This window comes from Carcharodon carcharias, chromosome 21 (assembly GCF_017639515.1).
Source record: "Carcharodon carcharias isolate sCarCar2 chromosome 21, sCarCar2.pri, whole genome shotgun sequence".
NCBI lineage: Eukaryota > Metazoa > Chordata > Chondrichthyes > Lamniformes > Lamnidae > Carcharodon > Carcharodon carcharias.
The window spans coordinates 39,119,117-39,146,553 of record NC_054487.1 but is presented as its reverse complement, the minus strand read 5'-3'; the positions used below and the strand labels follow the sequence as shown (position 1 = coordinate 39,146,553).

Genomic DNA, 27,437 nt, shown 5'->3' with positions numbered 1-27,437 from the left:
GAGAAGATCCCAAGGTCAATAATGGAATAAGTATACTGGTAAATTTCTCTTCGAACCCCTCAGACAATATAAAAACAAATAGGACAAGTCAAAACAGGCCAGGACTAATATAAAAATGCAGAAAAATTACACAATGCTAGGATAGACAGACTAAAAGGGACTATGGATGGAATTGGCAAAAATCTTAAGCAATAAAAAAACTTTCTATAAGCACATTAGTGATAAGATTATAATTAAAATCTGGAATATAGGCTGCTAAAACAGTGAGATATGATAGAAATACTAATAAATCAAAGCTCTTGGTGTACCTAGTGTCACGATGATGTGGCTTGTACATGAGCTATATTAATCTGTAATTTCATCAGCTGATCAAACAGGTATTGAGCTGTTTAAAAAGGACTTTTAAAAAAGCAAGCAAAGACACTGACTTCAGGTCGCTGCCACAAGTCACCAGCTGATGTCACGAACTACTTCAAAAGGATTTACTGAAACTACACTGGACCTCACATTTGCATTTCTATAAGGCTACCTCCCAAGTGGAGACAGAAAATCTACCAAGACAACAGCTTTATGGAAAAAAAACAAAAAACTGCGGATGCTGGAAATCCAAAACAAAAGCAAAATTACCTGGAAAAACTCAGCAGGTCTGGCAGCATCGGCAGAGAAGAAAAGAGTTGACGTTTCGAGTCCTCATGACCCTTCGACAGAACTAGGTGAATCCCCTAGCATCGGCGGAGAAGAAAAGAGTTGACGTTTCGAGTCCTCATGACCCTTCAACAGAACTAGGTGAATCCCCTAGTTCAGGGGATTCACCTAGTTCTGTTGAAGGGTCATGAGGACTCGAAACGTCAACTCTTTTCTTCTCTGCCGATGCTGCCAGACCTGCTGAGTTTTTCCAGGTAATTTTGTTTTAGCTTTATGGAAAGATGTTTTTCCTATCTCATCAAGATGGATAATTAATCATTCAGTAGCTTACGGCTGGGACTTTTAAGCCATGGGACAATAGCCACAGTCTGTTTTCAGGCATGAGCTAAACAAATGCCTTCTGAGACAGGCAATATGGCTGGAGTTACCATTTTCTGAACGTCTTTTATTACAGAACGCAAGCTGCTGAGAATAGTTTGTTGGGATCCTGCCAGACAGGCAGTAAGACACTCTATCTCCCCTTCTCCCTCAAGTTCAAGTTCTCTATTCCAGTTTAAAATCCAGCAGTGATAGAGGACTTTTCATCAAAAGGAATCTCAGGTGCAAAAATCATCAATTTCTGGAAAAGACAGACTACATTTTTAAAAAAAGAGACTGTCTCCAGAAATTCCAGTTTATATAGGCTTCAACTCTTGGAATTTCAAGACCATTGTGGGAAAAAAATCTGCCACAGCAACAGATACCAGCAAAGGACTCAAGAACAGTGAACTCACTTTTTTTTCTTTTTGCATTGAATTTTACTTTGGCTAAGAAAGTCACTACCAACTGTACAACTTGTAATTCTGTATGCTTGTGTGTGTGGGTGTATATGTTGAGAAGGTCAGACATGGATTTACCTTTTCAACTATCTTTATACCTTTATGTGAGTGGGTTTTTTACTCAATAACAACTCATTCTTTTTTGCAGTTAAACTCAAGAAAGCCTGTCTGACTAGTTTCTTTGCAATCAGCACATAAATGGTTAAGCACAGAGAGTAGGTAAATACATTCATTCTTTCAAATTCATATAAAACCTTGTTGAGGTCAGACTTGGAATGGTATAATAGGGGAGTCATTTCTTTACCCCTCCCCACATGATCATAACACTAGTGATTCAATCCCAATACACACTTCGTCTGACAAGGAGAGAGTTCCAGCGACAATGAAGGAACAATAATAAATTTCCAAATCAGAATGGTGTATGACTTGGTGGGGAAATTGCAGGTGGTGATGTAACCATACATCTGCTACTTTTGTTCTTTGAGGAGGTAAAGGTCGAAGGTTTTGAAGAGTCTGTAAAAGAAACCTTGGTGAGTTGCTGCAGAACATTTTGTAAATGGTGCACACTGCTGCCACTTTGTGCCAAAGGTGGAGGGAGTGGATGTTTAAGGTGGTAGATGAAGTGCTGATAAAAGGAGTTGCTTTATCTTGGATGGTGTTGAGCTTCTTAAGTGTTATTGGAGCTGCGTTCATCCCAATAAGTAGAGAGTATTCATTCACACTCCTGATTTTGGCCTTGTAGAGGTTAACAGGCTTTCAGGAGGCAGGAGGTGAGTTACTTACCACAGAATTCCCAGCCTCCGACCTGCCCTTGTAGCCACAGTATTTATGAGGCTTGTCCAGTTAATATTCTGGGCAATGTTAATCCCAGGATGTTGATAGTGGGAGATTCAGTGATAATAATACCATTGAATATCAAAGAGAAATGGTTAAATTATCTCATATTGGCACTTGCATAGCACAAATATTACTTGCTGCCTGTCAGACCAAGGCTGAATATTGTCCCGGTCTTGCCACATGCCAAAGTGGGCAGGGACTGCTTCACTTTGTAAGGAATATGAGAAAAATCGAATATGTCTTACTTTGTCACGTTGGAGCAATGGTAGAAATCTCAGCAGAGTCAAGTAGGCGGCAGGCATGGCACCACCACCAAGGCCCCCAATTTTACTTCCTTCCTGCCTGCCAACCTGTTCCTGGGGTAGGGGGGAAGAGTGTGAAATTCTGGTCAATTGCTTCTATCTTCCCAATATTTAACTGGAGGAAATTTCTGCTCACGAAGGGGACTAAGGATAAACCCCTGGAGGACACCAGAGGTAATGGGGCGAGAGCAGGAATTCAGGGAAACATGTGATGCAGTGGTTACTATTACATTGATAAGAATGGAACTAGGTGAGAGCAGTCCCACCCAGCTGGATGACAGTGGAGAGGTTTTGGAGGAGCATGATGTAGTCAACTGTGTCAAAGGCTATAAACAGGTCAAGAAGGACAAGGAGGGAATATTTACTTTTGTCACAGTCATATAGAATGTCACAGGATGTATGAGTGCATGCCAATAAACGGATGAGTTTGACTAACCCCAAACACATATCAGAGTCAAGATTGTTGCTCACTGCCGCAAATTTTTCTAGCAACATAATTACTACAATAAAGTCATGGGCAAAGTGTGTTAAAAAACTTGTTTTGGCCATGAAGAGTTTTTTGAAAACTGAGCAAGGATTTCAAACTTGATCTTGCCCCAAAACACTTCACATGAAATTTATCAAACAAAATTTGACACCTCCCCCAGCAACATGGAGACAGACCAAAAGATAGGGTTTGAGGAAAGAAATCTGGTGAGGTGGAATAAGATTAGGGAAGAAACTCCAGAACTCAGGATCTAGGCAGCTGAAGGTACACCTGCCATGGAGCAAAGAAAATCAGGAATGAGCAACAAGCCATAATTGGAGCAGTGCATAGGTCTCTGAGGTTTGTAGAGCTGGAGCTAGTTACAGAGATATGGTGGGGGGTGGTGGGGAGGGGGGCGGGGCGGTGAGTGGGGGAATGAGGCCATGGAAGGAATAAGGTTTTGATTCATCATGTGCCTTTAAAGTGACATGTACAGTCTCCAAGTTTTATTTCACACTAGGGTCTGCCTACACAGGAGTAGATTCATCTTCCAAGAGAGGTCAGTGTGGATAAGGGTGACTTGTTTCAGAAACAGTGAAACATGAGAAATCATGTAAAAGCATCCCAAAGTAGTTTGACATGGTGCAGAGTTAAAAGTGGCAGAACAGTAATCCAGAAAAAGATTTTCACTCTATATGTTTTTAATATTTAATGATTAAAGCTTAAGAGCTAATATTAAAGAGAGTTTGGGAATTAAGTACTTCCACATTTTTTTTAAGTTTAAAAAGGTTAACTTCCAAAAATGGCCTTAAATTTAAGTTAAACAGTGTGTTCTTCAGTTTAAATTGAGCCTACACATGTGACGAAGATGGTGCAAAGTTCTTCCACCTTTTCTCCCTTCCTAAACAAAAAGGTTTCAACAAACATTTTTTTTCATCCTGAAGAGGTACTTCTTTAAGAAATTTTTCAAACGCTCAAAACAGCTGCAAGCAACTGTTGATTTTGCTATTCATTACCACACCTGCTAATTCAGAACTGGGGACATAATTATGGTATCATGTTTCGCACCATTTGTCATAGATGAAATGTCCAATAATATATCATTTGAGGTGAATGTTTTTCTGCACCCATTGAAAGCTACAGATTCATGATATGAATGCAGATTTTCAATACCTGGCTGTATGTTTCTGACCTGTGTTATGAGGATGTGCCTTTTGAAGGTACAATTTCTAATTTTTCTTCTTCAGGCTGGATTCAAAAAGAAATTGGCACCTTGTACAGACAATGGGATTTTTTTAAAGCTGCCCAGACCGCTGCAACGCACATGATTTCACATTTCATTAAATGGGGTAAAGACAGATGCTCAACCCTACTAGGGAGCGTAAAAGACCCCATCCCCTGTTGATTCACATTTGTATGCAGGCCGTGGGCAACAATGAGACCACTCTGAGACTTGTTTCTGAGATGAGACATCAAAATGCAATTACCTGTTCTGAAACAATAACTGCAGCAGGCATGAACTAATAGAATTTCTCTGGAATATACAGCCAGAGAGGTACTTCAAGGGCCCCTTACCACACTGGAGGAAGAAAGAAATACAATGCTGTACTGAACACAGGCAGGTTGAAGCTGTGTGCCTTCCCTGTCTCTCTTACTCTATCTCTTTCGGAAGTGCTGTGCCCAGTTTGCAAAGAGACCATCCTGAGAAGAAAAACCGACTGCCAGCGGAGATCTTTTCAAAGAAACATGGAAATCTGATTTATACAACTACACCCAGAGGGCAGCTGAAAAAAACAGCTGCAAATTTGAACCACCACAATGAGACCAGTCAAGGATCAACTAACCTTATACTCCTGTGTTTTATATTGCATGAACTGTAAAAAAAATCCTTTAAGCCTATCCTCTTATTCTGCCATCTGTAGTTGTGTGCCTTTGTGTGTGTGTGCCTGTGTGTGTGTGTGTGGGTCCCGATGAATGTGTGTGAATGTATGGGTGGTTGCATTTTACCTCGTCTTTTTAGCTCAGAAAATAGTTTCAATAAACCTATCTTGTTCTTTGTTCAACCTGAGAAAACCTGTCTGAATAATTCTTTACAACCTCAAAGTGTAAATAGTGAGACTCTTAGAGAATCTTACAGAAGCATACCCTCTCTAAATTCTCAAAAAGGCCCTGTTATGGTCAAATGTAGAGAGAATAGGGGGGTCATTTTACGCCCCCCCCCCAACTGTGGTTGTGACACCTGAAAATCAGGAAACGGGCAGTTTACAATATGCAGGGAGGGGGAGTAGAGAATCTCATTCAGCCCATTTCTGCCCAAGGGCTGCATGTAAGTTTCAGGCAAGCCTGTATGTGCAAGAAGCATACCAATCTGTTTCAAATGTAAGGTTAAATATGTAAATCAGGGTCTAGCATTGATTGCAGTTTTCTAGCAGATGTTGAGTGGTATGGCACTTAAGTGGATCACTGGAAGCTGTGTTAATTTCAATGGTCAAAAATTGACAAAAGGATGAATCTGAAACCAAGAGATAAATGTTCTGTTGAAGGGTCATGAGGACGCGAAACGTCAACTCTTTTCTTCTCTGCCGATTTTGCCAGACCTGCTGAGTTTTTCCAGGTAATTCTGTTTTTGTTTTGAATCTGAAACCAATCTTTATCCTGAAGCCAGGTTTATTTCCATGACTACAAGGTAAAGGCACAGATTCATCTTGTTTCCCCCAACACCCAGTGTGAACTGGTTTTTATACTTTTGCAATGATTGCCTAGTCTTTTTCCAACTGGGGGCAGCTGCCCTTAATTACCAACTCAAAGCATGTGCTCTATTACATCACAATTTCAACATTAACAGGCTGCCATTAAGAAATGGTCAAAGAAACGATTTTTATTTATGATACCAGGAAGAGCAAAAGTACTCTCCGTTGGCCCATAGAAAAACTTGGATCTCCTCCCGAACTGTGCAATATCTCTACTTGGATCACCTCCTTCCCAGGCCCAACCTGCCACTGGTTCCTGCAGTCAGCAAACTGAATGCTTAGTGTCCACACCTCACTGACGCCATTTCCAGTTTGTGCCTTATCTGATGTTGGCTTTGGGCAGGCAGGCAGCAGTTGAAGATAAGAGCAACTGAATAACTTAAAGAATAGAAAGAATGTACACACAATTAAATTATGGCAAATGCACTGAAGTCACAAGGAGCATGTCATATATTGATCTGGTGCCCAGTGAATTTAAATTACAAAGGGAAGCTAAGTTCATCATCCTGCACTACAGGCCCATATTTGTTTAGCCTGTTTCCCAGAATTAGAACTGTCATTGTTGGCACTAAGAATATGCATTCCTCTGGTCAACCATTTCCAACATAAATACATGAACAAAGTACCTTTGGGATTGATGATGATGTGGTTAAGTGATATACCAGGCAAACTGGACTCCTTCCTTGGTGCTTTACATTTTGTGATCATCCAAAATGCTCCAATTACACGATAAAAGTAATGCCTAACAACACAACACAAGCAGTGGAAGAGCTGTAGCAACCTTGAAACCCACAGTGAGAATGATGCAGTTCAATGCAGCCACCACCTCTCCATACAATTTTAGGCTCAATCTGACTACAAAACCATCCAAACATCCACAGCTTGACTAAGACACACCTATTATTTATTCTATAAACAAAATGTAAATAGGCTGAACTTGTTGAAGTTTAAAGAAGAATTTTTTAGAAATAAAATAGGTGAACAAATAAAATATATTTCTTGCTTAACACCTTAATATGCAGCTGAAAATCCCTTGTTGACTACCCAAACATGTTGACAACTTTTAGAACGTCCTGTTCAATCACCAAATAAATTGGCTGCTCACTTTCACCTCAATCTTTGTTTTAAACCTCTTTAAATGGACTCTGTCTCAAGCTTCCCATCTTAGTTCAGAATTCTACTGGTACACAGACATGTCAATTGAATTTATTATTTGCTTCTTGTTCCCACGAAGTGTTGACCTATGTAAATGGAATATCATTTTTCTTAATATTATTGTGGGATATTGAAGCCAGCTTGTGGGGGCTGTATGTGCGTGTTTTGTATGTGCGTGACTAATTTAATTAAACTGGAGACAGTCAGAATGCAAGGTTTAAATTGTCAAGAGAATAGGCAAAAAAGCCTTATCCTGAAATGGATGAAAGCAAAATACTGCAGATGCTGGAAATCTGAAACAAAAACAAAAATACCTAGAAAAACTCAGCAGATCTGACAGCATCTGCGGAGAGGAATACAGTTGATGTTTCGAGTCCGTATGACTCTTCATCAGAATGAAGGAAATAGAGAAATGAGGTGAAATATAAGCTGATAGAGGGGGGTGGGACCAGTAGAGCTGGATAGAGGGCCAATGATAGGTGGAGGCAAAGAAGAGATTGCCAAAGATGTCATAGACAAAAGGACAAAGAGGTGTTGACGGTGGTGATATTATCTAAGGAATGTGCTAATGGGGATATTAAGGGTAGCAAGCAGGACAAGCTAGTGGCAGATGGCTCTAGTGGGGGGAAGGGATTCCCTTTTCCCATTTTGATCCCACCCCACCCCTATTAGAGCTGTACCTTGAGTGTCCTGCCATCCATTCTTAATTAGCACATTCTTTTAGATAATATCACCACCTTCAACAACTCTTTGTTCTTTTGTCTGTGATACCTTTTGATTATCTGTTCCTATCACTGCTTGATTGTCCCTACAACCACCCCCCCCCCAAACTTCTCTCCCCCCACCCCCCCACCCACCCACCACCCCCCCCCCCCTCCCCCCCACCTTAAACCAGCTTATATTTCACCCCTCTCCTATTTTTACTCAGTTCAGTTGAAGGGTCATGAGGACTCGAAACGTCAACTTTGTTCTTCTCTGCCGATGCTGCCAGACCTGCTGAGTTTTTCCAGGTAATTCTGTTTTTGTTTTGGATTTCCAGCATCCGCAGTTTTTTGTTTTTATTACATTTGTATAAACCTCATCCATGGGCAGGATAAGAGGGGTGAGTGGAGTCACGAGTGTTATTTGTCAGACATTTAATTGTTAAAGTTACTGATACTTGCCTGTGTGAGCAGGAATACTTCAAAACTCTTCACAGCTGCTTGGACAAGAGTAACAAGCTTCAGGTCAGGGCTCTTGAGCAAATATCATTTCTGGGGCCTTGTTGGTTTCAGGAAGCCTTCCCTTAGCCTGGGAATGGGAGTTGTGCTATCCACTGGAGGCACCTCCTCTGAGGAGGAAGTGCGGGCCAGAAGAGGGAGGAGGCCAGGAGTCCACATTCAGCCTCCAGGAGAGCGACCTTTGGGAGGAGAGGCGCAGGCACAAGAGGGCAGGACCAACAGAAAGCCAAGGCAGGAGGGGCCGCAAAAGACGCAATTATCCTGCTGCCAGGGTTTACAGGCGGCGAAGCAGCTACCTCAATATGTCTGAGGTGCAGTGATGAAGGAAGCTCCGTCTTTCAAGGGAGACAGTCACCTCCATCTGTCAGACGATAGGCCCTGAGATCTACGCCAACTGTGTGGGTTGACACCCCATGCCAGTGGCGTTGAAGGTCACGGCTACCCTCAACTTCTATGCCTCCAGCTCTTTCCAGGGGTTGGTTGGTGATCTTTGTGGAGTCTCCCAATCAGCTGTCCACACTTGTGTCAAGCATGTGACAGATGCTCTTTTCAGGTGTGCATTGACTTTCATCCACTATCGCTGGAACGAGGCCAGCCAGACACAGCAAGCCAGAGGCTTCGCGGCCATTGCTGGCTCCCCCCGCATCCAGGGTGCAATAGACTGCACACATGTGGCCATCCAGGCGCCAGCAGGTGAGCCCGGTGCCTTCGTCAACAGGAAGGGCTTCCACTCCATGAACATGCAGATAGTGTGTGATCACAGGATGCTGATTCTACAAGTCTGCTCAAGGTACCCAGGCAGCTCCCACGACACTTACATTCTCAGACACTCCCAGGTGCCGGGGCTCTTCAGTGCTGCAACCCGGCCTGATGGATGGCTGCTGGATGACAAGAGCTATCCGCTCAAAAGGTGGCTCATGATGTCTCTCCGCCATCCAACAACAGAGGCCAAGCAGCTGTACAATAGGAGCCAGGGCACCACAAGGGCTGTGGTGGAGAGAGCCATCAGTCTTCTTAAGATGCGCTTCCGATGCCTGGACCGTTTAGGGGCGCGCTGCAATACCCCCCAGATCGTGTGTTGCTGATAGTAGTTGCATGCTGTGCTCTCCACAATCTGGTGCTGGAAAAGAGCAACGCAGTGGACGAGGAAGATGTAGACACAGTTGCTCCGGCTACACACGATGAGTCCAGCAGTGAGTCCCAGGATGAGCACGTACAGGAGAACGCTGAGGGGGTAGACGCTTACCCGGGCATATTGCAGGGAGGCAGGGACACCCGGGAGGCTTTAATCCAATGAACCTTCAGCTAGCCCACCACAGGTGGACCTCCAATACAAGCGAGGGATGCAGGCTCCATACTTGATACCTGATTGCAAAATCTGCCTGGGTAGCAACATTAACTAAGGGCCTTGTCTATAAATCTCAATGTCAAACAACTCACTCATAACATCATGGGTTCCCGTCCACCTGCAGAAGTAAAGAGTCACCCTGAGGCATACTCACTTATCAAAATTTAATGATTTAACAAAATGAGATATAGAAAAAAATAATTACAAAGGTGTTACGCATCACACCAACTGGTCATGAACTAATAGTGGGTCAACCGCCAGTGAGAAACTCATGGTGTGCCTAAGGTGCCTTAAGTTTATGTTTCCGGGTGCTACATTAAGTGCTCCCCCCTCACTGGCACTGGCATCTAAGACAGCCTGCTCACTCTGCTGGCCTGTCGGCCTCGATGACCTTGGTGACCATCCTTTGGCCCGTGGAGCCTGTGCTGACCCTGCCTGGGAGGGAGCAGCCAGTTCCACAGCTGGCATCTCCCCAGTCACTACAGCCTCATGGGATCCCACAGTCATTGGCAGAGGGATGGAGGAGCTGCTGCCCTCATCGGAAACGCCCTGAGAGGAGCCGACAGAGATGACAGGCAGCTGCTGCGCCAATGTGAGGTTGCTTCGGACCTCCCTGCTCACCGTAGGTGAATGGGCAGCGAGTTGGGATACTTGGTATCCAAACCATCTCCCACACAGGCACTGACCAGCTGAGGTCAATGCTGCTGTGAGGGCTTGCAGGTCCGAGTGCATCGCCAAGAAGCCTGATTGGTTTCCTAGAGGACCCTCTCCACGAGAGTCGCCACTCTTTCCATGGAGGAAGCATGGTGTTCGGCCTTGAGGCTCATTGCATCGGTGATGCTCTGCGTGTACTCCTCCAGCACGCAGAGCCTCATGCATCTCCGCCAGATCCTCCGGCATATCCTGCTGCATTTCCAGCATCTGCTGTCTCACGGATGATTCCAGAGGCACATCATCAGCCATCGACCGAGCATGTTCCTGGACCCCTGCAGTCCTCCGACTGCTGGCGCCGTGGGCACTCTCTGTCTCCGCCCACACCTCAAGCGACTGTGAAGTGTCCCAGGACACTAACGATGATCTAATTCCCACTGAGGTGCTAGTGTCTGCGCTGGTGCCTGCCTAGCAGAGATGATGTGAAGCTGGTGAGTCCAATTGTTCAGGGGCCTCAGGTGTGAGAGATGGGCCCTCTGCCTCCTCCTCCCGGCCCTGCTCTGATGATGCTGAAAGGAAGAACAAGGATATTTGATTAGTTAAAGTGGAGACAATGTCAATGTGCATGCCTGTCCCCTGGATCAGTATGCACTCATCCTTCCATAATCAATGGTCAACCCATGTTGCAAGCTTCAATCACTGAACATTCAGCAGTGCCATGGCTGCTGGGTCACACATGGTGACCTCAGTGATCGGCAAACATACCTCCCCTTGGCACCCCAGCCTCACTGCCACCGGTGGACCTGGCCACATGGCGCCTTTCCAAATCCATCGCCTTCTGCTCATATCTAGTCATGATGGCCAACTGGGCCTGGCCTCTGCCAGTCCGCAACTGCTCAGCGGCATTGTGTGCAGTCTTCTCCTGAAAAGGAAGGAGGAGCATTGATTAGTCCACCCTCTACCTGGATTTCCATCACATCCCTGCCACCCCAGCCAGAGTGGGACATTGCAGGGCTCCAGTGCTTCATCACCCCGCAGCTGCCACACACTCACAAAGAAGCCAGGGCTGACTCACCCCTCACCCAAATGCTGCCTCCTTCACATTTGGCACCACATGGTCTAACCTTGCTAAGCAAGGAGACACAAGCACACAGAGGCCAAAGGCCAGCAGATGGATGGGTGCCCCACCACCTGGAAGCTCCCCTCCCAGCCTGTTCGCACCCTGATTTTGACATGCTTCCCAGTTCCAGCACCATGCCCAGGTGCAGGTCCTTGAGGTTGCCCCCAAATCTATACTCTGACTGTCAGTGTCACACATGCTGTGGCTACAGAACCCATCCCAGCACATTCCTCTCAGGGTGAACTAGGCATGGGTAATATCTGCTGGCCCACCCAGTGAGGGAAACATGCCGTGAAGGATTCAATGCCGTTACTGCACTCAGAGTTGATGGGTGGGGGGGCCTTGGGGGGAAAGGCTGCCGGCTGTATTAAGTGACCTGTGCCAACATGGTGCTCACCATTCCAAGCACAGGAGGTCTTTGAGTCGCTTGCGGCACTGGACCCATGTGCGTCGCACCCCGATATGGGAGCTGACTATCTCGGCCATCTCCTCCCAGGCACGTTTGGTCAGGTGGGGGGATCTCCACCTCCCATCCCTCAGAACAAAAACCTCCCCCCACCCCCCTGTCCCATCCCGCCACCTCCTCCAGGAGGACAGCTAGGCACTAATTGGAAAACTGAGGTGTACATTGCCCCACTGCCCTACCCTCCAGCCTGGCCTACCCCGCTGCCCTACCCTCCAGCCTGGCCTACCCCGCTGCCCTACCCTCCAGCCTGGCCTACCCTGCTGCCCTACCCTCCGGCCTGGCCTATCCCGCTGCCCTACCCTCCAGCCCGGCCTACCCCGCTGGCCTACCCTCTAGCCTGGCCTACCCTCTAGCCTGGCCTACCCCGCTGCCCTACCCTCCAGCCTGGCCTACCCCGCTGGCCTACCCTCCAGCCTGGCCTACCCCGCTGGCCTACCCTCCAGCCTGGCCTATCTCGCTGGCCTACCCTCCAGCCTGGCCTACCTCGCTGGCCTACCCTGCAGCCTGGCCTACCCTCCAGCCTGGCCTGCTCTCCAGGTGAGCCCTTCTACTTGCCATTCTGATCAGGCTTTCCAACGCTGCCAGTGCTTCATTTAAACAGGCCGCCGGGTCACCATTGGACCTGGCAGTCATTGCACTCCCGCCGCCGCCCGCCCACTCCCACTATCCTCGGGAGTTGCGTATTATGCAGGGCTGGCCTTAAATGGCCTGCCTGTGTAAAATGGCGGCGTAGACCCGATTGCGGGCAGTGATCGGCTCCGTGCCCGCCCGTGCCCGCTCCCGACCGGCCCACCCGACATGGGGAAACTTCTCCCCTAAGAGTCATATTGGACTCAAAATGTTAACTCGATTTCTCCCTCCACAGATGATGCCAGACCTGCCGAGCTTTTCCAGCATTTTCTGTTTTTATATTAAGAGATTTTGAACATTTACCAATTTTCATTAAAAAAATTATTTCCTCATAAATCTGAGGGAAAATATCCATTATTTTCTTGACAAAATTCAGATTCGGAGATATTCACACATTGCATTTGTGATTGCTGCTGTGACAAATGTGAAGTTTCTGCATCTTTTGACCTGCTTTTCAGCAAGAAAAGAAACAACTGGATTTATTTTTAAGGAGAATGTGATCTCCTTTGAGTATGACTGTGGGAGTTGCATTCTTTAAATGTCAGCAAATGTTAGTTTTTATTTTCTAGTTAGGCGTAGAGAAAGGACATTTGTGCATTGAACAATTACCACAGGTAGCCCTAATAGTGATAGTTCCTGAAGGCTGAGATGACAGCAGGTCACATCCTTGGGTGCTCAGCGGCATCTGGAGCCAGAGATTTGTATCCCCTGCCTTCTATTTCTTCAAGGAGACCTTAGAATTTTGAATCATTGAAGTTCTACGTCCTTCTTCTATTTAGGGCCTGAGGACAAAAAGTTAGGAAAGGACTGGATAGATGACATCATTCATCTCTCCCTCAGGTAATTAACTGTACCCAAAACTACATGCCTTCCAACATTAGTTCCCTTCTGAGTTTATGTGGTGCATTCTGTATGTCTCGGAAAACAGAACAACAGTGCCAATCGCTTTTAGTTTTGGCACCATGTTTGGGAACAGAAACATTTTACACTAGGGAGGTGCATTAACTATTTTTTAGAAATAATTTGATTCTATAATAATTCTACTTGACCCAAGAAAAATTTCTGTCGGCACAATCAGGTTTGCAATTTGCACTTCTCCACTTTTCCTCTGATCAGTGACCGTATTACCTTTTGCTCCGGCAGGTATGGTTTGAGGCATCTTTTTTTGAAGCAGCACCAATAATAAAAGAATCTGACCTACTCCACTCTGCAAATATATACAAGGCAATTGAATTCAAATTACAACAACAGCTAGCGACATTTTCTCTTTCTGTATGGAGAAAATTTTCCAGCACAAGACTCACATATCAAGTTCTTGCCAACTTTAAGGCAGGCAACTCACTTGTGGTTTTTTTTATATATTTGTCCACTGGCTAGGCCAGCATTTATTTCCCATCTCTAATTGCCCCTGTTCAGAGGGCATTTTAAGAGTCAAACACGTTGCTGTGGGTCTGGAGTCACATGTAGGCCAGGTAAGGACAGCAGATTTCTTTCCTTAAAGGAAATTAGTGAACCTGCGTTTTTTACAACAATCATTTCACAGTCATCATTAGACTTCTTAAATGCCAAATTTTTTTATCATTGAATTTAAATTCTACCATCTGGATTCAAACCTGGGTCCTCAGAGCATTACCCTTTCTGGGTTATTAGCCCAGCGACAATACCCCTACGCCATCACCTCCCATTTGATTGCCATCAAATAGCAAGCACATGGTGGGGAACCCTCACCCTTACAGGAAATAGTGGGCACAAATTGTTTAATCATGCCTTCTCTAATCAACTGAAAGCCAGATTGAAGGGACAGGTTTGTAATGTAGGACACCAGCCTGATTAAAAAGAGTAGAAGAAATCAGATAGGTCAAGTAGCGAGGATTAGTTGATTTCTGGTGCATTTGCCACATGATTAAAAACGACTAGAAGGAAAATGCAAGGTGCAGCCTAGTTGAGACATAACTTTTAATAGAGTTAGATTCCATCTGTTAAATGTGTTCATTTTGCCTGTGCCTGAAAAGAGCAATTTGCACAATGTCCTTGTTATTATTCAATAATGAAAATAATCATTAATATTTTGGTCATTCTTAAACTAGAAAAACATTGGAAATTTTCAATTTAAACAAGTTAATTAAGAAAGTTAAGATGATGCTGCCAGGCCTGCTGAGTTTTTTCAGCATTTTCTGTTTTTATTTCCGATTTCCAGCATCCTCAGTATTTAGGTTTTATCTTAAAAAAGTTAGAATGTTTCACAAGAAGAGCAATTTTCAAGGTTTGAGCCACAACCATAGAATTCTGAGAATTAAGGCACAATTAGTAACTCTCAAGTACTAAAAAATATTTCTGGCTGAACATTTTAACATTCTTTCACTCAGCAGGGCTTGTTAACAAATGGATTTCCGATAAATTTTAGAACAGAAGTTCAGAATTGTCCAAAAATAAAGGCAATCTATCAATGGTAAACTATACAAGGTGCAAAGGCAAACATACACAGAAGTAAAAGAGAAATGAGAAGAAATTATAAGAATAAGACAAAAAAACCTAGGACAAGGGAGAGCGATGATGAATGCAAAAACAAAATGGCAAATCTAGTAAACCTAAATAATCCAAATGTTAACAAAAAATATCTGCTAACAAATAATTGTTTCTGAATATTATACATGGGGCAGAATTTTGCCCTTGGTGGGCAAGCTCGGCAGGGTCAGCGGGAGCAGTTGAGAAGCCAGCCGCCGCCCATGATCGGGACCGGACCGCAATTTCACGCTGGCGGGCCAATTAAGGCCCACCCAGCATGAAATGCAAGTGGCAGCGCTGAGCACTGCCTGTGTGGTGGGGGGACAGGGGGGCGAGCGGGCCAAGCACAAACTTCGTGTACGCGCGCGAGTGAGCATTTCGTAATCTCCCTGAGGCATGGAGCTGCCCCAGGGGGGATAACGCGCTGTTAAAAAAGAAAATGCACAAAATTAAAATGTAATAAAACATGTCCCCTCAGCAGGGACATTTTATTAATTCAATTTTAAAACTTTTATCTTTATTTGCTTTTGGAAACGTCATCCTGCCCATGGATGAGATTTCCAAAAAAATGCAAAGGCCACTTGGCCTTTTCACCTGCCCGCCAACTGTTAGGCTGGACGGGCAGTGAAAAATTGAGGATAATTGATTATTTAATGGCCTTAACGCGCTTTTTACTTGTTGGTGGGCACACTGCCAATTCCAGCATGCACCCGCCTTCAATTAAAAGGCCAGTTAAGGCCATTAAATAATCAATTAACCTAAATTTTGACCGCGCTGCCATGCGATTGCGCGTTGATATTGGCATGCTCGGCTGACGTCCATACGTGTCATTTCATGCTCAAGCCAGTCGGGTGCACCCCGGAGTGAAAATTTCTGCGCATGGTTTCCTGCATTTCGTTGACAATCTTAGGATTAAAAAAAGAGCAAGAGTTAAATCAAGTGTGTAGTTGTTACTACGTCTAATGCATAGTTACTCATATAGTGCCGGATGTAGTTCAGTTGGTAACATTCGTTTCTCAGAGTGAGGAGATTGTGGGTTGAAGTGCTACTGTAGAAAGCACACAACCTTAATTAATACTCCAATGGAGTGGTCAATGGACACTGCACTTTTAGAGGTGCCATCTTTCAGGTGAAACATTATGACAAGGCCCTGTCTTCCCTTTGATGTGGGTGCAAAAGATGCCATTGCACTATTCCTAAGAAAAGCAAAGGAGTACTCCCCTCTGTCCTGACAATATTTATCCCACAACAAATATCACTAAAAGAAAACAAGTCATCTGGCCATTAGCACATTGCTGTTTGTGGGAACTTGCTGTGTACAAATTGTTATATTTCCTACAATGCAATTGTAACTGTACTTCAAAGGTAAATTAATTGGCTATAAAGTGCTTTAGGTCATTTTTCTTAAGCATGTGTTTGTGTGTGTTTAGAATTTAAAAGGTTACATTGGAATCACCAAGGGAACAGGAAAAAGGAAACAATATGGTCAATGGAGCAACTCCTATGCGTGATAGTAATTGTACCTGGCGGACCTTGTTGATTGTCCACTATCTTACACAATGTAATTTCCAGAACATACTAATTGGATAGCTCTTTTTTCTGAGGGAAATTATCCAGCACAAGGCTTGCATACTAAATTCCTACCAACATTAAGGCAGGCATTAACCTTGCTTACCAAATTATGTGTTACTGGTAGGGACCTCACCATTAACAGAAAATAAAGGGCACACTGCTTGCAATTTTATGTCTTCTGGAAGCAATGGATACAAAATGTTGTTCCAAATGTCTAATTTTATGGTTCATATGTTTTAGGAATGTAACTTTTAGCTTGGAAACTGAAATTTTTAAACAGAGGATAAGTTTTTAAAAATGGTTTGAGAAGGTGGCCCTTGTTTATTTATTAGGGTCATAGTGGGAGATATGGAAACTAAACAATGGGCTACCTCTCTGAACCTCTCATTGACAGGACGTCTACAGCAGTCCCCATAAGGGATTTAAATTATTCATATGGTTTCCCAGAACCAAAGGAAGGTTTTCAGAGTTAGAGATAATTAGTTTGAATTTCTATCTGAAAAATCCCTGGTGTGCCACATTGCTATGGAAATAGGTTATGTTTGGAGGTCCACTTTTGTTTTGGGTTTATCTCTGTGAATTCTCACAGAAAGGGTCAGTTGGTGCTTGGAATCTGCTGGGGTCAGAAGAGAGAAGGCCGCCAGCAGTTTATGCTTTAAATCAGCTGGAACCAGTAGCAAAGGGCTATCAGGAGCCATGGGTGCTTTCTGATTTGAAGTCACTAAGCAAAAATTCAGTGAGGCCCATACTTGAGCTGGAGGGCACAAAATCATGAGGTGTTAACGGGAAGTTGGAGGGTTCACTTGGCTGAATGCTAGTGGAAGAAATTTCATACCTTGGAAAATAGTTGGAATAATAAGGAGAATCAACATGAATTTGCGGGGAGCTGTAGCTTACCTTGGTTTGGTCCCAGGAGAACTGAGTGGATCCTCAAGATCCTGTAGGATATAAAGGAACTCTTGGGTGGAAGTAGAAGTGTTTATATTCTGTTGCGATTTTTGGTTTAAAGTATAACTGATTACAAAATATAGTGTTGAGTTAGTAGTGCTTGCTTTGAAATCTTGTGGCATAGATCTTTCAGTTAATAACTGGAAACTCAAATTTATTTTTAAAAGTTACTGGTAAAAGTTACCAAGATTGTAACAATATTCATTTCCAGACGATTTGGCTTTTACTGGCTTCATATACTGAAAAACTCAGCCCTGTTATACTATCAACAACATGTTGCATTTATACAGCGCCTTTAATTTTGCCAGACAAAATTTGACACTGAGCCACATAAAGAGATATGAGGATAGGTGGCCAGAAGCTGGTGAAAAAGGCAATTTTAAGGAACATCTTAAGGGAGATTGGGAAGGATTTAAAAAAGGATGAGTATTCTAAAATTGATGTGATGCTGGACCAGGTGACAATGTGGATCAGTGAGCACAACAGTGATGGGTGAGTGGACTTGGTGTGAGTTAACATTTGGGCTGCAGAGCTTTAAATCAGCTCAACTTTATGGAGAATGGAAGATGGGGGAACAGCCAGGAGAGCTTTATAGTCAAATCCAGAAGATAACAAAGGTATTGATGAGGGTTTCAGCAGCAAATCAACTGAGGCAGGGGCAGAGATGAATGCTGTTAAGAATGACTTTTAAATACATTTTGTAGGATAAGAAGCTAAGCTGTATGAAGGAAACCGAAAACTTCCATGAAGCTCTGCTGCTGACAATGTTACATTATTAACTGGGCAATGACATCCATACTAACTTCGAGGGAAACTCTTGCCACAGGATTTTGATGGGCAAATGAGGGCAAAAACCGAGGCAGACGGGCGTGTAATTTCCCCACGCTGGCTGACAAGACAGCTTTCCAATGGAGTTCCGACATTCAGCGCTTTTTGTGATGGGGAGCTGTGGGACCTGGCCACCCACCTGATTCTGAGCAATTGTCATAAGCTTGTTGTCAGCTCCTTAAGAGCTGGTCTACAATTTTAGGAGGGAAAGCATGTGATCCACAGTGGATCTGGAACAGGGCAAGTAAAAAGAGGTAGAAATACAAGGAGAGACAATGGTGTAGTGGTACTATTGCTGAGCTTGTAATCCAGTAGCCTATGCTTTGGGGACAAGAGTTCAAATCTGACCATGGCATCTGGTGGAATTTATATGCAATGAATAATCTGGATTATAGAGTGAATATAAGTAATGGTGACTATGAAACTATTGTCGGTTGTTATAAAAACCCATCTGGTTCACTAATATCCTTTAGGGAAGGAAATCTGTCATCCTTACCTGGTCTGGCCTACGTGTGATTCCAGACCCACAGCAGTGTGGTTGACTCTAAGCTGCCCTCTGAAATGGTGCGGCAAGCCACTCAATTCAAGAGCAATTAGGGATGGGAAACAAATGCTTGCCTTGCCAGCGACACCCACATCCAAGAAAGAATAAATGAATAAAATTTAGTGAGATGGGCTCTAAAGGGTGCACGGCTAAGAGGGGTGTACGTTCATTGACTGTCCGTTAAAGTTCCACAAAATGATTGAACACCTTGAAATTAGGCTCAATAAATTAGTTCTGTAAATAGCTGACCCATACAGGACAGGAAATTTCCAATTTATCTATCCAGAATGATCTAATCCCAGGTGGGCAATAGAATGGAATATTACAATTGGCTTCAGCCTGTTGGCTAGAATGGGAACAGGGTTTCCCCTGATTGTTATCCAATGAGATTTGGATATAGACTGAGAAAGAGTGATGTTGAAATTTTCAGAAGCTACCAAACTAGAAAATATTATTTTTTAGAAGACCATTGGATGCACAAATAGATACAGATTAGATGGGGGATGAGCTAAACTGTGAGTGATAGAGCACAAGGTCAGTGAAGTGATAGAATAAAATTACTTTTTTCACTAAAATCTGAATTAGAGTAAACTTGATGCAGTAAAAAAGCACTATAGGAAGTACACTGAAGCTTTAGAGGGGGTAAGGATTCATTAGGATGCTGGTATTAGGACATACAAATTAGATGAAAGACTTGTAAATTTGAGACCTTTTCCATAGAACAATGCAAATTATGGGTTGACATAGCAGGGTTCAAAATTGGGACAGGGTATATAGGAGTAGATTGATTTCAGTGGTTGAGGTGCCATAGGAAGAAGATTTAATGTAAGAGACTTATCATAGAGCACAAGAGAAACCTCTTTGCAAAGAAAGTTGAGGTTAAAGAATTCAGTTCAGGGTTTGTTTGAGGCAGAAAGGTCAATGCTCAGGACTTTTTAAATTCACAGAATCACAGTGCAGAAGAGGTTCTTCAGCCCATCGAGTCTGCACCGACACGTGAGAAACACCTGACCTACCTACCTAATCCCATTTACCAGCACTTGGCCCATAGCCTTGAATGTTATGATGTGCCAAGTGCTCATCCAGGTACTTTTTTAAGGATGTGAGGCAACCCGCCTCCACCACCCTCCCAGGCAGCACATTCCAGACTGTCACTACCCTCTGGGTAAAAACGTGTTTTCCTCACATCCCCCCTATACCTCCTGCCCCTCACCTTAAACTTATGTCCCCTCGTGACTGACCCTTCAACTAAGAGGAACAGCTGCTCCCTATCCATCCTGCCCCTCATAATCTTGTACACCTCCATCAGGTCGCCCCTAAGTCTTCTCTGCTACAACAAAAACAACCCAAGTCTATCCACCCTCTCTTCATAACTTAAATGTTTCATCCCAGGCAACATCCTGGTGAATCTCCTCTGCACCCTCTCCAGTGCAATCACATCCCTCCTATAATGTGATGACCAGAACTGCACACAGTATTCCAGCTGTGGCCTCACCAAGGTTCTATACAACTGCAACATGACCTCCCTACTTTTGTAATCTACGCTTCGATTGATAAAGTCAAGTGTCCCATATGCCTTATTCACCACACCACTAACATGCTCCTCCGCCTTCAGAGATCTATGAACACACACGCCAAGGTCCCTTTGTTCCTCAGAACTTCCTAATGCCATGCCATTCATTGAATACTTCCTTGTCAAATTACTCCTTCCAAAGTGTATTACCTCACATTTTTCAGGGTTAAATTCCATCTGCCACTTGTCTGCCCATTTGACCATCCCGTCTATATCTTCCTGTAGCCCAAGATAATCAACCTCACTGTTAACCACTCGACCAATGTTTGTGTCATCCGCAAACTTACTAATCATACCCCCCACATAGTCATCTAGGTCGTTTATATAAATGACAAATAATAGGGGACTGAGCACAGATCCCTGTGGTACACCACTGGACACTGGCTTCCAGTCACTAAAGCATCCTTCTGTCATCACACTCTGTCTCCTACAACTAAGCCAATTTTGAATCCAACCTATCAAATTACCCTGTATCCCATGTGCATTTGCCTTCTTTATAAGTCTCCCATGTGGGACCTTGTCAAAGGCTTTGCTGAAATCCATATAAACTACATCAACTACACTACCCTCATCTACACACCTGATCACCTCCTCAAAAAATTCAATCAAATTTGTTAGGCATGACCTCCCTCTGACAAAGCCATGCTGACTATCCTTGCCTCTCCAAGTGGCGATAGATACTCTCCTTCAGAAATTTCTCCAATTGTTTCCCTACCACTGACGTGAGACTCATTGGCCTGTAGTTCCCTGACTTATCTCTACAACCCTTCTTAAATAGTGGAACCACATTGGCTCTTCTCCATTCCTCTGGCACCTTCTCTGTGGACAGAGAGGAATTAAAAATTTGGGTCAGAGCCCCTGCGATCTCCTCCCTTATCTCCGTCAGCAGTCTGGGACACAAATCATCCGGAACTGGAGATTTGTCCACTTTTAAGCCTGCCAACACCTCCAATATCTTTCACTCCCTATATCAATTTGCTTAAGAACTTCGCAGTCTCTCTCCCCGAGTTCGATACTTTCATCCTCATTCTCTTCTGTGGAGACGGACGTGAATTTTTCATTCAACACTCTAGCGATATCCTCTGGCTCCACCCATAGATTGCCCCCTTGGTCCCTTATGGGCCCTACTCATTCCCTGGTTGTCCTCTTCTCATTGATATACTTATAGGATATCTTGGGATTTTCCCAACTTTTACCAGCCAGAACTTTCTCATATCCCCTCTTTGCTCTCCTAATTGCTTTCTTAAGTTCCACCCTGCACTGTCTGTACTCCACTAATGCCTCTGCTGATTTGCTTCCCTTGTACCTGCTAAAAGCCTCTCTTTTCCTTCGCAGCGTAACCTGAATATCTCTGGTCATCCATGGTTCCCTGTGCTTGTTACACCTTCCTATCACCCTAGAGGGAACATGTTGAGCCTGTATGCTCCCCATTTCCTTTTTGAACACCCCTCACTGTTCCTCTGCAGATTTCCCCACAAGTAACTGTTCCCAGTCTACCTTAGCCAGATCCTGCCTTATTTTACTAAAATCCACAATCCCCTAATCCAAAACATTTTTTTGCAACTTGTCGATTTCTTTGTCCATAACAAACTTAAACTGTACCATGTTGTGGTCGCTATCACTAAAATACTCACCCACCACCACCTCAGCAGCCTGTCCGGCTTTATTCCCCAGAATTAGGTCCCTTGTTGGACATACTACATATTGAGCTCAAAAGTTCTCCTGTACACATTTCAAGAAATCCACTCCAAGCCCTTAACACTATGTCTATCCCAATTAATGTTGGGAAAGTTGAAATCACCTAATATAATTACCCTGTTATTGTTTTCAAACACCTCCACAAATTGTGCACATATTTGCTCCTCAATTTCCCGCTGACTATTTGGGGGTCTATAATAAACACCTAATAATGTGGTTGCCGCTTTTTTATTCCTAAGCTCTACCCACAAAGCTTCATTCGATGCCCCCTCCAAGATATCATCTCTCCTTACTGCAGTAACTGACTCCTTAAATAATAATTCAATGCTTCCTCCTCTTTTACCCCCTCCCCTGTCTTGCCTGAAGATTCTATATCCTGGAATGTTGAGCTGCCAATCCTGCCCTTCCCTCAACCACATCTCAGTGATGGCTACTATATCACAATTCCACATGTCAATCCTCACCCTTAACTCATCCGTTTTACCTGTAACACTGCTGGCATTAAAGTAGAGGCCATCCAGCCTTGCCTTACTCCCTTGAAGCTTATTACAGCTGTACTCCCTCTGACTTGATTGTTTTACTGTATTATGATGTGTCCTGATTCTGCTAACGCTCTGTGTCCCCTTCCTCTGCTGAATTAGTTTAAACTCCTCCCAACAGCACTAGCAATCACGTCTGCAAGGATGTTAGTCCCGCTCTGGTTCAGATGTAAACCGTCCCGCTTGTACAGGTCCCAGCTTCCCCAGAAACGGTCCCAGTGATCCAGGAATCTAAAACCCTCCCTTCTGCAGCAACTCTTAAGCCACATATTCATCTGTGTTATTCTCATATTTCTGAGTTCGCTGGAATGTGGCACTGGGAGTATTCCAGAAGTTACAACCCGAGAGATCTTGCTTTTTAGTCTACTGCCTAAGTCCTGAATTCTTGATGCAAGACCTCATCCCTCTTCCTACCTATGTCATTGGTACCAACATGTACCATGACCTCTGCCTTATCACCCTCCCCCTTCAGGATGCCCTGCAGCCATTCAGTGACATTTTGGACCCTGGCACCAGGGAGGCAACATACCATCCTGGAGTCAGGTTGATGGCCACAGTAGCGCCTATCTGTTCCCCTGACTATAGAATCCCCTATTACTATTGGTCTTCCTTCCTTCCTCCCCTCCTGTACAGACAGGCTGCTTGTGGTGCCAGAAGCTTGGTTCTGTCCTCACTCCCTGGAAGAACCAGCACCCTCATCAGCCTCCAAAATGGAATACGGATTTGCGAGCGGGACCCCAGGGGACTCCTGAACTACCTGCCTGTTTCTCTTGGACTGTCTCATGGTCACCCATTCCCTTCCTTCCTCAAGTCCCTTCACCTGCGGTGTGCCCACCTCTCTAAATGTGCTATCCACGATGGTCTCAGACTCGCAGATGCTCCACAGTGTCCCCAGCCACCATTCCAGCTCTGAAACCCGAGCTTCCAGGAGCTGCAGTTGGACACACTTCCTGCATACATGCTGGTTCCGGGCACTGGAAATGTCCCCGACTTCCCACATGGAGCAAGAGGAGCACACCACGGCTTTGAACACTCTTGCCATGACTTATCCCTTTAAATTAAACCTTTTAAGTCAAATACTCTAGGGCCCTTCTTTCCTGTTCCTCGTTACTGTAGAATATACAAACTGTAAACCACAATAAGACTTTAAACTATTAGCAATCAAAGTAGTAAATACCACTACTTACCAGTGATTCCTTTCCCTTGTAGCCTCTACTGCTGCAGCACGCTCTGAAGATTTAAAAGTTGGATAGCAAGGAAAAAATGCAAAGAGCTCCTCGGCTCCTCGTCCCCTATGCACTGTATTCCTGCTTTGCACCAAATTCCGAATACCCAATCTGGCTGTGCCCCACTCAGGATGTGCTCGCTCTCCTGTTCGTGTGCCAGCACATGAGAAAGTGGTGGTGAGCCATCTTTTTGTATACCACTGAGTGACTTGTTTGGACATTTTAGAGGGCAGTTAGAGTTAATCACATTGCTGAGGATCTTCAGGGTTTAGATTGTTAGATTAATTAAATTAAAGGACATAATGGGATATGGGGGCAGGGCAGGTAAACATGATTAGGAGTTTTTGCTTGCATGGAGAGTAAGTACCAACAGGGACCAGTTAGTCTGAATGGGCTGCTTCCATGCTGTAGCTTCTGTGCATTTCTATCAGACCTGCTGGAAGTACACACGTAAATGCAAGGACAGGATTCCGTTTAGCTGTGATGTGCAGCTTGGTCAAATAATCCTTTAATGTTCACTGTGAAAGCTTTCATATTTTTCACTGACTTTATAAAGCAGTATTTTCAGCAATTTAGAATAAGTACACAAGTTAATTCTTATGCCCCTTTCCCCCACAAAAGTCTTGTTCGCCTGTACCATGGTTATATTGTATTAATTACTTGAAAGGCATCTGCAACATGGGCATCATTTAAAATTCGACCTTGTCTTTGATACCTTCAGTTCTTTTGCAACTTCCTTCCCTAGAAACCAAATATATTTTTATTAGCCTTATATTTTCTGGGCTTAGCTGATTATGCTGATGATGTGAAGAAATAAGTTTGTAGGCAAAGAGATACTCGTGTATGCTATCAACCAAGATATATAGAAAAACCCTGCCTGAAAAAGGGTTTGAAAAAATCTGTACTTTGGCCACTTTTGAGCCCTGGAATGCATGAATACCATTATTACCTTTGCCTCTGCACGTATAATATGAATAAGGTGGATAAAGGGCATGGTGAAACTTTGCATATATTGGAAAAATGCCTGGAGTTTGATTCAGCATGTTTGTACTTATTCATTCTGGGGTGTGGGTGTTGGCAAGACTAGCATTTGCTGTCCATCCTCAATCGTCTTTGAGGTGATGAGCTACCTTCCTGAGCCGCTGCAATCCATAAATATATCTGGGGGTTTAATTGTCCCTGAATGTCCAATTGAGCAATATCATTTTTTAAAACAAAATCTCAACCTAAATATTATGATTTGTAACATTTCAACTATTTAAATAAACATGTAAATTTTACTGGTCCACATGTATGTCTCTAGTTTTCATTCCCTAATATTCCAGTTGCACTGTAAGTTCTGTTTGAGTTTTTAGAAGGTAAAAACAACCAGCAATTCATCACAAAACAAAAACAAAAATAAAAATACCTGGAAAAACTCAGCAGGTCTGACAGCATCTGCGGAGAGGAATACAGTTAACGTTTCGAGTCCGTATGACTTTTCAACAGAACTAAGGAAACATAGAAGAGAGGTAAAGTATAAACTGGTTTAAGAGGACAGGTAAAGCTGGATAGAGGGCCAGTGATAGGTGGAGATAGCCAAAAGATGTCATAGACAAAAGGACAAAGAGATGTTGATGGTGGTGATATTAGCTAAGAAATGTGCTAATGGTGACATTAAGGATAGAAAGCAGGACGAGCAAGGTACAGATAGCCCTAGTGGGGGTGGGGTGGGGGGAAAGGATCAAAATAGGCTAAAAGGTAGCGATAAAACAATGGATGGAAATACATTTAAAAATAATGGAAATAGGTGGGAAAAGAAAAATCTATATAAATTATTGGAAAAAAGGGGGATCGGAATGGGGGTGGGGATGGAGTAGAGTTCATGATCTAAAATGTTGAACTCAATATTCAGTCTGGAAGGCTGTAAAGTGCCTAGTCGGAAGATGAGTTGCTGTTCCTCCAGTTTGCACTGAGCTTCACTGGAACATTGCAGCAGGCCAAGGACGGACATGTGGGCAGGAGAGCAGGGTGGAGTGTTGAAATGGCAAGCGACAGGGAGGTCTGGGTCATGCTTGCGGACAGACTGAAGCAATTCATCACATTTCTTTCTTAGCACTACTCTTAAACAGAAAGCCCTAGTAGGGGTGGGGTGTGGGGAAAGGATCGAAATAGGCTAAAAGGTAGCGCTAAAACAATGGATGCAAAATTCAAGTATTTAAAATGCAGCAAAGAACTGCACCGATTGTTATCCAAGTGTTGATGATTTCATTTAACATTAACAGTAGATAGTGTGTTGGTTCTGTTTTTGGCATTACAAACATAAGGATTGATTTTGCAATTTGCTATTATCTTGTGGTTAAAACAAACTGATTTGAGACAATCTATGCCAATTGGTCTCACCACCAAAGTCAAATTTCAAATTAGTGTCACTTTGACTGCAGTTACAATGAACACTTTACATCACTATAGAAACAAGATTCCTTCTCAACAGCACAAAATTTGCTTGTCTATACGATCTGTCAAGCACTGACGATCACTGAAGACTAATTCAAAGCTTTTTGGACCTTACCTTCATCAACCAACACTCAGGGAATTTTCTCCAAAACGAGCATTCCTGCAGATCTGAGGCTGTCATTTTAAATATATTGTTATGGGAATGCTTTACGTGGAGTAAGTAACTGATTCATTGGTTTAGTATAATTACATTCCTCAAGGGTTTGTTTAATGCAAATTTATGTTAATTTGTTAACTGGAAAGCAGAAACGTCTATGAGTCAGTAGCCATTTACTTAGCAGCCCATCTCATAACAATTTGACTGCAGTTATAATGAACGCTTTGCCTCACTGTAAAAGCAAAATCAATTCATAGTAATGCAAAATTTGCAGTCTATTCTGTTCTAGAAGTCTTACACACTTTTCTGTATGATCTGTTGAGCAACGGGAGTAGCAATCATAGTCACAATCACAGGCTAATATCGTTGTCTAAGTCAATCTTAATGCAAACTGCTCAAAAATTTACAGATCTTACCTTTGTCTTCAATCAAACAACATTCAACAGATCTCTGAAAGTTCCTGCATGTCTCAGGCTGTTGCTTTAATACATTGTTATGCTCCACCTTATGGGAGTGTTTTATGTGGAGTAAGTAAATGACACACAAAGATTTACTTAAATACATTCCCCAAGGGGCTTTAATTTTGAAGAATACTGTTTTGTCAACTGGAACACATTTGGTTAAAAATGCTATAGATAGTCATTTGTTTCACAGCCCAAGAAACATTGATTTGCAGTAGATGATCCCGTGTGAGAATTTGTGTTTTAATGGAGGGACAACAAAAAAAAGGCAAAATACACCCTAGAGGGAAGGAGGAAAAATATTATCAGGAACCATTCCACCATAACTGAAACAAAAATACTTGGAAAAACTCAGCAGGTCTGACAGCATCTGCGGAGAGGAACACAGTTAACGTTTCGAGTTGGATGACTCTTCATCAGAACTAAGGAAAAATAGAAAAGAGATAAAATATAAACTGGATTAAGTAGGACAGGTGGGGCTTGATAGCGGGCCTGTGATAGATGGAGATTGCCAAAAGATGTCATAGACAAAAGGACAAAGA

The 27,437-nt window shown here is 43.5% G+C and overlaps 1 protein-coding gene across 2 annotated transcripts in view; it reads right to left on the bottom strand.

Moving 5' to 3' along the window:
* Positions 1-26,944, bottom strand: part of hyal6 (hyaluronoglucosaminidase 6) — a 40,990-nt gene extending 14,046 nt beyond the window's left edge. Inside the window, exon 1 of one of the 2 annotated variants that reach the window (XM_041216120.1) lies at positions 26,851-26,944. The gene's annotated coding sequence lies outside the window, so the exon portion shown is untranslated. Of the gene's footprint in view, positions 1-26,392; positions 26,446-26,850 lie in introns of those variants that run through there. The other variant, XM_041216121.1, reaches the window with a different exon arrangement.
* Positions 26,945-27,437: the final 493 nt, after the last annotated feature.